Below are 16,480 nucleotides of genomic sequence, written 5' to 3' on the forward strand. Positions count from 1 at the left end.
GGTTCCAAATGATTGGGAAAGAGCACAAGTAGGTTCAGTTTTCAAGAAGGGTCGTCGAGCAGATGCGTAAAACTATAGGCTTTTATCTCTAACATCGATCTGTTATAGAATTTTACATGTTTTTTGCTCGCGTATCCTGTCATTTCTGGAAACCCAGAATCTACTCTGTAGGAATCAACATGGATTCCCGAAACAGCGATCGTGTGAGACCCAACTTGCTTTATTTGTTCATGAGACCCAGAAACTATTAGATACAGGCTTCCAGGTAGATGCCATTTTCCTTGACTTCCGGAAGGCATTCGATACGGTTCCGCACTGTCGCCTGATAAACAAAATAAGAGCCTACGGAATATCAGACCAGCTGCATGGCTGGTTTGAAGAGTTTTTAGCAAACAGAACACAGCATGTTGTTCTCAATGGAGAGACGTCTACACACGTTAAAGGAACCTCTGGCGTGCCACAGAGGAGTGTTATGAAACCATCGCTTTCCACAATATATATAAATGACCTAGTAGATAGTGTCGGAAGTTCCATGTGGCTTTTCGCGGATAATGCTGTAGTATACAGAGAAGTTGCAGCATTAGAAAACTGCAGCGAAATGCAGGAAGATCTGCAGCGGATAGGCACTTGGTGCAGGGAGTGGCAACTGACCCTTAACGTAGACAAATGTAATGTATTGCGAATACGTAGAAAGAAGGATCCTTTATTCTGTGATTATATGATTAGCGGAACAAACACTAGTAGCAGTTACTTCTGTAAAATATCTGGGAGTATGCGTACGGAGTGATCTGAAGTGGAATTATCATATAAAATTAATTGTTGGTAAGGCGGGTGCCAGGTTGAGATTCATTGGGAGAGACCTTAGAAAATGTAGTCCATCAACAAAGGAGGTGGCTTACAAAACACTCGTTCGACCTATACTCGAGTATTGCTCATCAGTGTGGGATCCGTACCAGATCGGGTTGACGGAGGAGATAGAGAAGATCCAAAGAAGAGTGACGCGTTTCGTCACAGGGTTATTTGGTAAGCGTGATAGCGTTACGGAGATGTTTAGCAAACTCAAGTGGCAGACTCTGCAAGAGAGGCGCTCTGCATCGCGGTGTAGCTTGCTGTCCAGGTTTCGAGAGGGTGCGTTTCTGGATGGGGTATCGAATATATTGCTTCCCCCTACTTAAACCTCGAGACGAGATCATGAATGTAAAATTAGAGAGATTCGAACGCACACAGAGACTTTCCGGCAGTCGTTCCTACAGCGAACCACACGCGACTGGAACAGGATAGGGACGTAATGACAGTGGCACGTAAAGTGCCCTCCGCCACACACCGTTGGGTGGCTTGCGGAGTATAAATGTAGATGTAGCTGTAGAACATAAGCATTATTTCTGCTCTTTTTATTGCTCATGAAAACCAAACATTGCATGTTGTACCACCATACAACGAGGCCTTCAGAGGTGGTGGTCCAGATTCCTGTACACACTGGTGCTCTCTGATATCCAGTAGCACGTCCTCTTGCGTTGATGCATTCCCGTATTCGTCGTGGCGTACTATCCATAAGTTCATCATGGCACTGTTGGTCCAGATTGTCCCACTCCTCAACGGCGATTAGGTGTAGATCCCTCAGAGTGATTGGTGGGTCACGCCGTCCATAAACAGCCCTTTTCAATCTATCCCAGCCATGTATGATAGGGTTTATGTCTGGAGAACATGCTGGCAACTCTAGTCTAGCGATGTCGTTATCCTGAAGGAAGTCATTCACAAAATGTGCGCGATGGGGGCGCGAATTGTCCATGAAGACGAATGCCAGTATGCTGCCGGTATTGGTGCACTATCGGTCAGAGGATGGTATTCACGTATCGTACAGCTGTTACGGCGGCTTCCATGACCACCAGCGGCGTACGCCGGCCGCACATAATGCCATCCCAAAACATCAGGGAACCTACACCTTACTGCACCCGTTGGACAGTGTGTCTAAGGCGTTCAGCCTGACCGAGTTGCCTCCAAACGCGTTTCCGACGATTGTACGGTTGAAGGCATATGCGACACTCATCGGTGAAGAGAACGTGATGCCAATCCTGAGCGGTCAATTCAGCATGTTGTTGCGCCCATCTGTAATGCGCTGCATGGTGTGATTGCAAAGATGGGCCTCGCCATGGACGTTGGGAGTGAAGTTGCGCATCATGCAGCCTAGTGCCATAGTTTGAGTTGTAGCACGACGTCCTGTGGCTGCACCAAAAGTATTATTCAACATAGTGGCGTTGCTGTCAGGGTCCTCCGAGCCATAATCCCTACGTAGTGGTCATTCACGGCAGTAGTATCCATTGGGCGGCCTGAACGAGGCATGTCATCGACAATTCCTGTCTCTCTGTATCTCCTCCATATCCTAACTCCATCACTTTGGTTCACTGCGAGACGCCTGGACACTTCCCTTGTTGAGGGCCCTTCCTGGCACAAAGTAACAGTGCGGACGCGATCTGACCGCGGTATTGACCGTCAATGCATGACTGAACTACAGACAACACGAGCCGTGTACCTCCTTCCTGAATGAATGACTGGAACTGATTGGCTGTCGGATCCCCTCCGTCTAATAGGCGCTGCTCATGCATAGTTGTTTACATCTTTGAGCGGGTTTAGTGAAATCTCTGAACAGTCAGAGGGACTGTGTCTGTGATACAATATTCACAGTCAACGTTTATATTCAGTAGTTCTGCGAACTGGGGTGATGCTAAACGTTTTTTAATGTGTGTCGTTTGTTACCCAAGTTAGTGTTGTTTCTGAGAAAATACCTGCAAAACAATGAAAAAGCCTAACTCATGGAATCATCAAAACGAACAGTACAAAACAAAACACTCCATTGCATTCAGAGAATACACACAAGAGGAGCTCAATGGCCAACCTTTCATTAATAGACCTACTTATATTTCTGTGTATCACTATCTATGTACAACCAACAGTGCTGCAAAGATAAGCCTGAGATGGAACATAGCAGTACTGAGGGCTAGCCTGAGATCAGACAGTGAAGTGGACACTACTATAATTTATGTCATCTCATTGTCTCAGTAGAGCAGTACCGTGGGAAGCAAGGAGAGGATGTTGTTTAGTGGCTGGTATCCTCTTTCTATAACACAAACTGCATGCACAGATTAAATGGGTTCTTTATTCGTAAGCATAGAAATCTACTTAAGTTTCGCTAGTTGTTGTGTGGTACAAGCTCTCTGTATACCCCACGTTAGCGTCACTGCTGCTGAAGTAGAAGTCCGCTATGCTGACTACAAGGTTGCTATGTGCCGCCTGTCTCTGTGCTAGAGGCTAAGAATGCAGCTCTGACTCGGTGGCCCACAGGAACTCATTAGGTGCGACAAACTCGAACTAACTGGCCCTCTGGTCTGCGGCGGCGATCCTAAAGACTGGTGGCCGAGAGGGCGTTGGCGGCGCGTTTCCTATGAGTCTGCTGTTGGCCTTATCGTCTCGCAACCTCTCTGCCGCATGGTGTGTTGGAATCAGCTTACGCCAGCACACTATAGCCAACTGCAAGTAACATGTTGAAAAGGACAAGTTTCTCTGTAAACAAGACATACAAGAGGTAAAATGATTGATGGGCCTAAGAAATCAAACGTCACCCAATCACTGTGTAGAAGCCACTAGAGACTATGGGTGACTCAGATAATGTTCTTGAACTTCTATCTTTCTTCTTCCATTTACCCTGTCTAACATGGCCTTTGCTACCTCTGCTAAACTCAAGTTTTGACAAAACCATTTTATTTAACATTGCAACAGCGTGGTCTTCCTGTCAGCACATTAGTTACCTAACCGAATTACCTGAAAGTGATGTGGCTTGCCTAAGTTGTGCATGGTATGTGTCTATGAATTGTGTAAACTCTACCAGTTCGGAAAAGCCATGCATGAAAATACAATTTTTCAGGGGGTCATATCTCAGGTTCTATTGATCACAGAGATAAGGGATCAAGTTGACAGAAATTTTTCATAATGAGAAATGAGAAGGAGCTATCTCTATGTATTTTAAAGAAATTATTTATAGTCAAGATCAAGTTCAAAAATGTCTTTTATTGAGCATTTTCGAGAAGTAAGACTATCTTCAGATCTTTAAAAACTTTTTTGGCTGTACGTCATATTACATTGTGCATTCATTACTCATGCCATGTTAACACTTTATTGAAGATTATGTTGCATATTTTCACAGGTTTGTCAAAAATAAAAGTACAAACAGATTTGTCGCAATAAGATATACGAAGCTAACATGTAGCTTGTGGAACTTGAATGTCTACTCCTTTATGTTTTTAAAAGTCTGAAGATGACTACCTTACTTGTCGAAATCGGTCAGTAAAAATCAGCTTTGAATGCGACCTAGGCTATAAACAATTACTTTAAAAGTGTCAAGTGTATTGGATAGCCCTTCGCCAAGCGACCATTTGTATAACTATACTGTAGAGTTAAAATTTAAACACTACACACTTTCTCCACCCCAGAATTGAGAAAATCGTTTGGTTCTTTTGCATTAGGTGTTGTTGAGGGTGGGCTTTAGGTAGCTTGCAAGCACACCATTTGTTCGTGGGTGGTTCCTGAGAAAAACCCGAAATACCATGTTTTTTGGGTAGTGAAAGTGCCAATTGTGGTGATGGCCACTTTTATAATTTCTGTTCATGTCAAATGATCGAATTTTTTACCACATGTTCTTAAGATGATGTTCCCAGAGAACTGTGAAACTTTTCTCGATACCATTATACGTTACCGACATGTACATGTTCAAAGATACCGCACTTATGCAAAAAATAGCAAAAACCAGTTGTAGCCGCTTCTTCACTGGGGGTGCAATCACCTAAATAACTAACCATAGCGAGTGACACTGATTATAAGGGTACATTTTTCAGAAATTTATCTAGAAACTCCATTTCTCAGTTTTCTAAAATCTTTATCCATTATCAACGCGCACCTGAAAAATCGTAGTTTTTGGATACCAAAGGTACCAGTTGAGCGGGTTTTCACTTCTATAATTTATGCTCATGACAAATCATCGAAATTTTTACCACATGTCCTCAAGATTATGTTCTCGGAGAACCTTGAAGATTCAAAGGTTTCAAGTTGCTATACTTCTGCAAATAAAATATGCACGTAATATACAGTCTGAGGCGTAAAGGTAGTTTGAACTGGCGTAGTGAACACAGGGCCCATGGTGCCACCTGGCAGTGTAAACATCTTACAAAAAATTAGTTTGTCATACGAATTCTTTGCACTGGTAAATTAATCGCCAGATTTTTTGTATTCTGTAAATGTAACCTAAAAATATTGTGCATTTTTGTGGAAAAAAGTATAAAGTAAATTTACGTTGAATGGGATACTATTTTGAGTTAACTATATATTAGGCGTACTTATTCGTTGTTTGTATGTGTCAAAGTACGCAAATGTGTCGAAGTACATAAATAAACTGCCTAAACTTTATACTGACCGAGAGAATGCGTTTTATATCAGCAGCACAACCTACTGTAACAGTGAAAACTGCCCCTGTTGGAGCATACAAAAGGTGAATATGCTCGTCTTTAAAAGATTGTGACAGAAAAGTGTTGAACCAGCTACTTCAATGATCATTCCACCTTCCTCCCAGCCGGCCCCTGCGGCCGAGCGGTTCTAGGGTCCTCAGTCCTGAACCGCGCTGCTGCTACGGTCGCAGGTTCGAATTCTGCCTCGGCATGGATGTGTGTGATGTCCTTAGGTTAAGTTAGGTTTAAGTAGTTCTAAGTCTAGGGGACTGATGACCTCAGATGTTAAGTCCCATAATGCTTAGAGCCATTTGAACCTTCCTCCCAAAAATTTTGGCATGTGAACGTATTTGCACTTTTGTGTGCTGCAAGTGAGTAGCAGAGAAAGAGTGATAGTGGAAGAGTGAGGAGACAGTGGCAGTGGGAGAGGTAGAGAATGGAGACAATGAGACATGTCTGTCTCACATGTTAGCACGCTGTGCGTTATGCTGTACTACGAGTTGCACGTGAAAGATATCCCCGAAGGACCTCAGAAATTTTGCGATGGAATTCGTGTTCACACTTTATGTCCAAAAACCTTCCTATCGATGTACCTAATCCATGCGCTGCATGGTGTTTCGGAAATTACACTTCCAAATTTTCAGCCAAGTAACAAACTAGTGCAGTCGAACAAGAAGGTGTTTGTTAAACTACGAGCATTCAGAGAAGCAATAGGATTGACGACGGCACGTTTGCTACAGTATCAAGTCCGAGAAGAAGCCGTCATGTACAACTTCGCCACTCTCCCGTCAAAGAAGGAAGTTGCTGTTTTCGACGTCTCTCATTTCCATGAAGTGATAGTTTATACTATCATACTAGTGGTAATATGAAGTATACCTTTTGGACTTGCGACTCAATAACGTTTTGTAATAAATTCGGCAAATCTCTGATACCGGTATGACACGACATGCAACCTACCGAGAAGATTGCTTCTCCCTGGGGCCCAAAAATGTAGTAACTTCAAAGATCATAAAGTGAAATCAAACGGCAAAAGGTTATGGATTAAAGGGATTGCTATTCAAACGAAATATATTAATTACATGGTTAAAACATGAAGCATTGGCATTTATTACAATACCTTTCATACAAGTACAAATCAGGGCCTGTTTGACTGGGCGTCGACCAAAGTCAGTTATTAACGGGTAGGAGGTGTGCAATAACTCAGCTCACCCATTTTGCAGTCAGTTGCGTACTGGTGTCGGCAGCAGGTGATGGGTCGGTACGGTGTGTTACCTCGTAGGTGTGTGGTGGTCAGCCGACATGTCTCACCTGTGTTCCTGCAACTTCAGTCTGAGGCCTTGGAAGGTTACGTTGTAGAAGCAGCTTTATCACAGTGTTGGGAGGCGGATGTTAGGCAAGGAAATTTTAATGTTTAGTCGAGTGCTTAGTTCCAAAGCACTGGACGGGAAGGATTCGCGCATTCATCATGGAACAGGAAAAGAATAAACATGCAGATGCCATTAAGGATCAGAGTCATAGCCAGCAGAGTCAGTACGTGAGGGGCTGACGGGCCTCCATGTCCTTTTGCTTTCGCGATGTCCTACCAGCTGTCGCTCCTTTCCTTTACTCACAATTTTTTATCCTCTCACTTTTATCAATAGCGGATGAAATTTGCAACGCCACCCAATGACTGATCGCCGTTTCGGAGACGCACCTCTCAGCGCAGGGTGAAAATTTGCTATCTTGTGTAGGCTGCTGTGTAACACGGTAATTTGCGTTTGCCTCACTTGTTGTTTGTCGAGGCCGTTCCCAGCGTTGGTCTCAATCAGTCCACCACACTAACTCGATGTTTCTCCGCATTCCCTAGTTCCCGTGAAAGCAGCCACACAACACGTGTTGATAACGACTGTCTCTGCCTGAGGCCTGGACGGTCTTATGTCTGTACCTGGTCCAACAATCCGATGGTGTTCGTGATTTATAGACTTTCTTTTTAGTGCCTAGCAAACCTTTTTTAAAAAGGCCAATTATTCTTCCCTGTGTGCATTCTTGAGAATTTTGCTCGTATGCTCCGTCTCACTGCCTACAGGGATCCAGAAACTATCGGCATGTTTCTCATTATTTGACGGAGGCCAGTTCTCCTGCACCGAGCGAGCAGATTCACACAGCACCATGTGGGCATTCTTGGCGCTTTTGTGAGTATGCTACGCCTCAGTGGCTGCATGGGTCCATGAATCATCGACAAGTTTCTCACTTTTTCGCGAAGTCTTCGCTGGTGGTGGTCTAATGTCCCCTCGCTTTCAGCCCCCCTGCTACTCGACGGCGGTAGTACCTAACGGCGAAAGTATTTCAAAGGACATGAAAGTGAAGTACAATTGAGAAGGAAGTGAGACACAGTATATTCAATCTGTACACTGAGTAATTAGTAAGGGAAACAACGGGAATGTTTGGAAAGAGAATTAAAATTCAAGGAGAAAAAATAAAAATTTTGCGGTTTTCCGATGACGTTGTTGACTAACTGTGTCAGAGACAGCAAAAGACTGGAAAGAGTAATTTAAACGTAGCATCTTGAAAAGCGGTTATAGCATGAATACAAACAAAAATAAAATAAGGTTCGTGGTATGTAGTCCAGTTCAGTTAGGCGATGCAGAGGCAATTAGATTAGAAAATGAGACACTGAAAGTGGGATTAGTATATGGATGTCAAGATTAGACAAGAACATAATAAAAGCTTTTGAAATTCGTTGCTGCAGAAGAACGCTGCAGGTTAGTTGTGTAGGACGAGTAATTAATAAAGAGATACTGAATCGGTTTCTGGCACATATTAACTGAAGAAAGGTGTCTGTTGACAGGACACACTGAGGCATCAAGGAATCGCCAGTCTGTCAGTGGAGGGAAGTGTTGAGGGTAAAACTTCTTAAGTAACACCAAGCCTTGAGTGGAGTAAACCGGTTCAAATGGACGTAGGAGTGATGAGGCTTGCACAGCATAGTCCAGTGCTGAGAGCCGCATCAAACCAGTCTTTGGACTTACGACCGCGACAAAATCAATAACAACAACAGCAACACCAACTAAGGTTAATGGGAGTTAACAGAACGATGTTCCGATTTGTTTTCGAGTAATACTGACAAGTTAGAAATAAAGAAATATGACATTTAAAAATGAAATAAGTGGGATGTGCAAAGAAGCCAAGGCAAAATGGCTGCAGCCAAAATGCGAAAAATTCAAGAAATATAAAAGTCAAAACGAAAATGAAAATCAATAGGGTCAGCATCATAGAGCGCAATGGGAATCCCACTGTTAGGTGCAGAGGAGAGAGAGCGGGTATGTGGAAAGACTACGTTGAAGACTTCTATTAGAGGGACGGCTTGTCTGATGACGTGTTTGAAAAGAAAGAAGAATCAGTATGAAACGTATAGTGGATCCAGTTTTACAGTCAGAGTTTGATAGAGCTTTGGAAGACTTCCAGTGAAATAAGGTAGCTATAGGTAACATTCCGTCTAAATTTTTGAATTCACTGGAGGGGCGATGGGGTGGGAATTGGCTATTAAGAGATTGTCTAGTTGGCGTGTCGAACCTATGCGTCTGGGGACATGTCATCAGAGTGTTGGAAAAAAATCATTCACACCAGTCCTGAAGATAGCAAGGGCAGGTAAGCGCGAAAACTGTCCCACAATAAGCTTACCGGGTCAGGCATCGAAGCTGCTACGAAGAATAATACACAGAAGAATGAAGAAGAAAATTGACGATCTGTTAGACGACGATCAATTTGGCTTTCGGAAGTGTAAAAGCACCAAAGAGGCAGTTCTGAGGTTGCGATTGATAATGGAACGAAAAATTAAGAAAAATCATCACACGTTCATAGCATTTTTCCATTTGGTTAATTAGTTAGACAATGTAAAATTGTGGAAGATGCTTGAAATTCTGAGAAAATGGGTGTAAGCTATAAAGGAAGATGGAATATACATATGAATCAAGACGAAACGATAAGAACGGGAGACCAAGAACGAAATGCACAGATTAAAAAGGGTGTAAGAAAGGCCTGTCATTTTTCGTCCCTACTGTTATATTTATAAATCGAAGAAGCAATGACAGAAATAAAGGAAAGGTTGAAGAATGAGATTCAAATTCAGGGTGAAAGGATATCAGTGATATAATATTCGTTGATGCCACTGTTGCCTTCAGCAAAAGTGAGGTGGAGTTAGAAGACTATTGAATGGAATGAATAGCCAACAGGTACAGAATATGGCCGGAGAGCAAACCGACGAAAGCCGAAACTTATAATCAGAACAGAAATGAGATTAGTGAGAAAGTTAACTTCAACTTTGGGGACCACAAAATAGACGAAGTTAAGAAATTCTTTTACTTTGGAAAATAACACATGACGGACGAGACATAGAGGATATAAATAGCAGATCAGCCCAAGATTGGCCAAGAGAAGTCTACTTCTATCAAAACAGTGTTACTCTAAGGAAGAAATTTCTGAGAACGTAGCTTTGCAGCACAGCACTGTGTTATAGTGAAAGATGGACTGTAGGGAAAGGCGAGAAGCGAAGTGTTAGCGCTATAGACGGAGGAGGGTCTCCACAAAATCGGCGAGGAATACAGGGTTAACATTAATAAAACCGATAAACCACAGGGACGGTTTCCTTACTGGAAATGGAGTAAGAAAGGTTCTCTCAACAGGTGCCCGAAAATTGATGGTGAGCGTGCAGTGACAACAAATCGTCCCAGAACACAGTACAGAACTGCATCGCATGCAAGTCATAACAGATGTTGAAAGTGGCATCTGTGGGTTGCATGCATACGTTCACACATACCTGTCAAGCAGAATACACATAATCTTTCTTCGGCGTACACCATATTTGCGGGCCACCTGCCTGGAGCTTCTAATAGGGCTTTTCTCCGTATCCTGTTGGACAGGGTCCTCCAAATCTGTTCAATGCACAGTTCGCCGCCTCCTTGCACGTTCGTCTGTCTGAAAGGAAACATAATCACAGATGTTAAGATGACAGGTGGCCAATGCTAAATAGAAACATATATTGCAGATTTGGCAGTCAAGTCGGTAAGGAGCTGGCTGCATTGTCTGTATTTGCAGCGAGTGAAATAATTAGTAGTCGTTGGTAAAAAAGAATATATATTGTACTTAACTTGTGTTACAGGCTTCTTCGTATGCTGCATACATACAATTACAAACATATCTAGAGGCACATTACTTTGGCTATACTTGACTAAGCGCCTTGTTAGAGGTTGCTTCCTATCAGCTGAAGGCTATGCTACATTCCTAGTTGACGTCCCGGCTCTGAGCACTACGCGACTTAACTTCTGAGGTCATCAGTCGCCTAGAACTTAGAACTACTTAAACCTAACTAACCTAAGGACATCACACACATCCATGCCCGAGGCAGGATTCGAACCTGCGACTGTAGCGGTCGCTCTTTTCCAGACTGTAGCGCCTAGAACGGAACGGTCACTCCGGCCGGCGGACGAGAGTTCTCTAGATAACTGTCACAAGCCGCGGAACGACGCTAGCGGCGCTAGTCGCGACTCGCGGGTCCAGCGATATCTTTTACGGACAGCAGTCGATATCTGCAACCCATAACAAGAGTGGTATCGAGCGTTGATACCACAACAGAAACGCCTAAAAAGGGCTTCAAATGTTGTATGTTGTGGTTGGTGTCTGTGAGGGTACTTGTGTTGGAATAGCCGTGCTGGCTCTCGACCGTTTCCATCTGCCTGACCTACACAAACACCACCTCGGTTTGTTTCCAATACGACCAGTAGACCATTCTGTTGCTTACATTACGCTGCGTCATCCACACAGGCTGCAACACACATGGATCACACGGCACGCAGTCAGAGGAACGAACTTTCAGTCGTCAGCTTCGTCTACTGTGGCAACGATGCATTTCCGGACACATCTTCATAGGACCTTTTTGCTCCATTTTCAGTCAGGAATCCGTCACTGCAGTTTGTCGATTTTATTAAAGTTCACTCTCTATATGTAAAATACTGAGAAGACGAAGGGACAAGATGGTAGGTCATTGTTAGGACATCAGGGAACTTCTTCCATGATATCGCAGAGAGCTGTAGATGGTTTAAATTGTAGGGGATGACGGAGATTGGAACAAATCTAACAAATAATTGGGGACATAGAGTACAAAGCGGTTGACACAAGAAAAAAAAGGTGTTGCCGGTAGAATCGAACCATTCGGGTTACTAAAAAAAGAAAAAGGAACATGACAACCGAAAGGGTGAGGAACGAGGTACTTATTGTTCACGTCACTTGATCTCTTTTCCATCCCTCCAATCAAAATGCAATTTTACTCTATTTTGTTACATGTCTATCCCTGGTGCTCGGAGATCCATTAATAACCCTATCCCAGCTCTCCAAATTGCACAGCAGGACAAGAACCGAGAGCTCTTTGGAGGTTAGTGATGAAAAGATTTGCACGTACTCGGACCTGAACTTTTACCGCCGGAAATCATGTTGATAAATTTTATTCTCTGTAGTACATAGTGGCAAAATTTTGCTTGTGGTCAGATCTTAAAAAAATGCAATGGAAAGCATGGTAACCAACTTACTAAGACGGAATTTAAAAATCGTGTCTCTTCTCGGCTGATAGGAAGCAACCTCTAACAAGGTGCTTAGTCAAGTATAGCCTAAGTAATGCCTCTCTAGATATGTTTGTTATTATATGTATGCAGCATATGAAGAAGCCTGTAACACAAGTTAAGTACAATATGTATTCTTTTTTACCAACGACTACTAAAATGTCCACAACTATAGATCAGCAAGTGGTACATGCAATGAATGTAAGATGCATTATCGTACTGACTTAAAGACTAGGAGCACACACGTATATAGGTAACATAAGATGTTCATATATTCTCCTCTTACTCCTAGTGCTAGTCCTCGAACCTTGAAGATAATTTTTAAACAAATCATAGCTAAAATCCAAACGTTAGATATTGCTGTTACTCATGTGCATTAAAATTATTGTGTCATTTGTATACCTCTGTTGCGCCGTGATACAGGCGTGGGTGGTACAGCGCCGCTGTGCTGGCAGTATAGGTTTGCTTGAGGAGTGTCAGCTGCTGCCGATACCTGTGTGTACTCCAGTCAACACGGGCCTCTGTGCTAGTTTAGCCTGCGCTGAGCAACGCTGTTATTTCATAGAGACCTGCTCCGTCTCTTTACTTTTCGAGGAAGCGAGCGAAAGCTCCGCACTGCAGCGCGTAGTGTTTACCCAGTAGTCCATAAACTACTACCGTTAGTTCAGAGGAAAAAACAAAGTAAATATCTAATATTCCTCATTAGTTTCGGATCTTTGAGGTTTGCTTGTGTGCTCCACGTAGCCACTTCGTGCCCCTGTGTACTTTCAGACTGTTTCCACCGTTTGTATATAATGTGCATTCGAAAATTTTAGTCAGTTGTTGCGAAAGACCAGTGTTTTTCCAACATACGTCCTTGTTAAACATATTACCATATTGAAAAGCTAACTACACTCATCAATGTACGGTGTCCTGTAAAGGCACTCTGTGAAATTTGTGTTCCGTGAAATTTGCGTTCCGTGAAATTTGCGTGCAGTGAAATTTGCGTGCAGTGAAATTTGCGTGCAGTGAAATTTGCATTCCATGAAATTTGAGCTTCGTAAACTTAGGCCATGAAGAGATAAGGGAAAGGTACACTAATCTCCCTGTCCCAGCTCCCCAACTTGCACAGCAGGCAGAAGAACCGAGAGCTCTTAGGAGGTTAGGATTGGACATACTCGAACCTGAACCGTAATGTCAAAACTTTTACCACCGGGAATCATGATGATAAATTTTATTTTCTGTCGAACAGAGTAGCAAAACTTTGCTTGTGGTCAGATCTTAAAAAATTGCAATGTAAACCATGAAAACCAGCTTACTAAGACGGAATTTAAAAATCGTGTCTCTTCTGCTTGACAAAGTATACTATAAAATGAAGGTAAAATGAAATATAGTCCACAACAATAGATCAGCAAGTGGTACATGCGATGAATGTAAGATGCATTATCGTACTGACTTAAAGGCTAGGAGCACACATCTATACCGGTGACATAAGATGTTCATATTTTCTCCTCCTACTCTTAGCGCGAGTCCTCGAACCTTGAAGATAATTTTCTTTAAATTAACATGTAAGCAAGAAGTTCTTTAAAAGACCAAAGCATGCATACTAAAAATAACTAACCTAATAAAAAACAAACAAAAATTTTAAGGTGACAGTGCCACATGAATTTTCACACAAGGGCAGAATAATCATCATAGTAGAAGGAAAACAGGATTTAAACGTTAAAACAAGTAGAACCAGTGCAATATGCTCACGTAAGAGGGCATGCCGCCATCCGGCAGCAGGTCATTTGTATGCGCCGATACGGCTTAGACAGAGTGGCACAATACCTAATGGCGGGCATATGGAGCATCGGCGAGAATGGATGGATGGATTAATGGGGCTAAAACGACCAAACTACGACGTCATCGGTCCCCCAATGTTTTGTATGTCAAGCCGGGAATAGTCCCCAGATGAAATACCAGTACTGACGGAGTTCTTTCATAATAGTAAATAAGCACACAACCCTGTGTCAGTCTGTTTCAATGAGTCACTTTGCATTCGACCAGTGCTTCCACACCCTCCATTACCACAAGATGATTAGCAACAGGGACAAATTGATAAAATCTCAGGCAAGGGTACAACGACAACGAGACGGTAAACTAACGGCAGATACAAAAGAACAAGAAGAATTAAAAAGGTAGGGAGGACAGGGGCTAGGCTGGACCGCCGAGCAAGGGCAGTCGTGATCCCCATGGGCCCCCATGGTCCCATGGACCCATCCCAGCGGCTGACGAGGCTAATGTGCCGTGCGTCGCACAGAAGAGGAGAAACCACTGTCACAGGTAAAACCAAATCAGCTGCTTTGGCATCGTGCACTAGCGAAAGAGGTAGCGTGTCAGCAAGTTCAGTGTTTCGGTACAAGGGGGGGCAGTCGTGATCCCCATGGGCCCCATGGTCCCATGGGCCCATCCCAGCGGTTGACGAGGCTAATGTGCCGTGCGTCGCACAGAAGAGAAGAAACCACTGTCACAGGTAAAACCAAATCAGCTGCTTTGGCATCGTGCGCTAGCAAAAGAGGTAGCGTGTCAGCAAGTTCAGTGTTTCGGTACAAGGTGGCCGAATTAGGAGAGTCTAGTACGATGCGGGCTACTGTCAGACAGTCACCACATCAGCAGTGGTGTGGATGCTCTCTTTGCAGAATGCGGTGGTTGGCTAGTCAAGTGTGGCCAATACAAAAGAGGCAGAGAACAGTAGATGCCCTGCGAGAAAGGATGATGGGAAGACTGCCACAGGGTCATGGTCCTCTTTATGGTTCGCATTATATTCAGAGAAACCACGGCACATCAGTCCATGTTCCAAGGCTCTAACAACTGACAGTGTACCAATGTACAGTCGACCAAAGATCCAGTTTCGGTACTGCCATCTCCAAAGTCTGCATCCTGGTAACAATTTGGCGAACTGGTCAGCATGTTCATTCCTTGTGATCTCAATGTGACCTGGAGTCCATACAAAGACGACCGACTCTCCAGCTAGGTGAAGGTCTCAAAGGAGATCTTGTATAGTCACAACCACTGGATGTCGAGGTTAGCATTGGTCGATAGTGTGAAGACTACTCAGGGAAAAATTGCTGATCAAGAATGTCTCACTAGCGCAGCAACAAATGTGGCAGAGGTTTCGAGTGTTGGCATCAATTCTGCAGTGAATACAGTGCTTCCATTTAGCAAAGAGCGTGGTTCACTGCACCCTGCGTATGTGTTGGCAAAACAGTAGAGCCATCAGTGTATACCACTTGCCCATCCGGAAATGCATCAAGGACAGCCAGGAACAGGCAGTCAAAAATCCAATCAATAGGGTCTTTCGGTCCAATGGATAGGTCAAGACAAATCAGAGGACGTGGTACACACAATGGGAGCATACGAAATTGCTCTCTAACAAGAGGCGACATTGAGGGTAGCCAGAGTTCAGAACAGAGATCCCGTACGCGAACTGCCATCGCGAGTCCATCCCCTGGCCTCCATTGCGGGAAGCGGATCTCTGTATGAGGAGAAAGGGCGTGGTAGTTCGGATGCTCACGGGAATGCGTATCGAGTAGGTGGACGCGCGTATTCTGCGCTTAGAAACGCTGTTACAGCACAGTTTCTCACGCACCAGTATGGTTAAGTTACACACCACCATGTTACACACTGGAATTCGCTGCCCAGTAGAGGCAGAGGATTCCAAGATGCCTCGGCGAAGTGGGAAAGTCCGCCGAATAATATGTATTGCTCAATCTATATTGAGAGCAGAATAAAAATAGGGAAGCATTGCTTATCAGTATGTCCTCGTAGTTTTGATGCTGCCCACAGTTTATTCCATACGAGCTGTTTACAGAGTAATAGTTGCTCGGCTAATTGCTAAGTGAACAGATGTTCAAGTTGCGCAGCATTCCGTGCCCTGTTTCGCGTAATGCGGGCCAGATGGTTGAAGGAGCCATCCCGATTGTTGAGCGTGAGAGTGCAGACTGCGCTGAAGTAAAGAGCGACATACGGCCGCTCAGACGCACGCGTGCGGCCTGGGAGTATTCTGGAGCGTCGCGTGCCTACTGGGGGCTCGCTCAGGCTGCAGAGGGGCGCCCGCAACACTCGCCACGCCACGCCTCGACGTCACATCTGATTGTCCCCACGGGGCCAGGGCCACACTGAGCGTGCACCGTCACAGGGGGAAGCGGCGCGCCACGTGGCTGCTATATGGCCGCCTGCAGTAGCAGCAGCGGCAGCGGCAGCGTCCACCGCGCCATTGTCGGCGGCTGCACTCTGCGGTATTACGGTGCAGCAGCGGGATGGGGTGGGGGAGGGGGCGCGCAGACCGCGAACTGGGAAATGCCGGCGCCTCCCTGCGTCCCGCACGCCTCCTGTTAGTCACTCATTCACTCTGTTTGATGGCACGGTCCAATAGCT

The sequence above is a fragment of the Schistocerca serialis genome, chromosome 1, assembly GCF_023864345.2.
Source record: "Schistocerca serialis cubense isolate TAMUIC-IGC-003099 chromosome 1, iqSchSeri2.2, whole genome shotgun sequence".
Classification (NCBI taxonomy): domain Eukaryota; kingdom Metazoa; phylum Arthropoda; class Insecta; order Orthoptera; family Acrididae; genus Schistocerca; species Schistocerca serialis.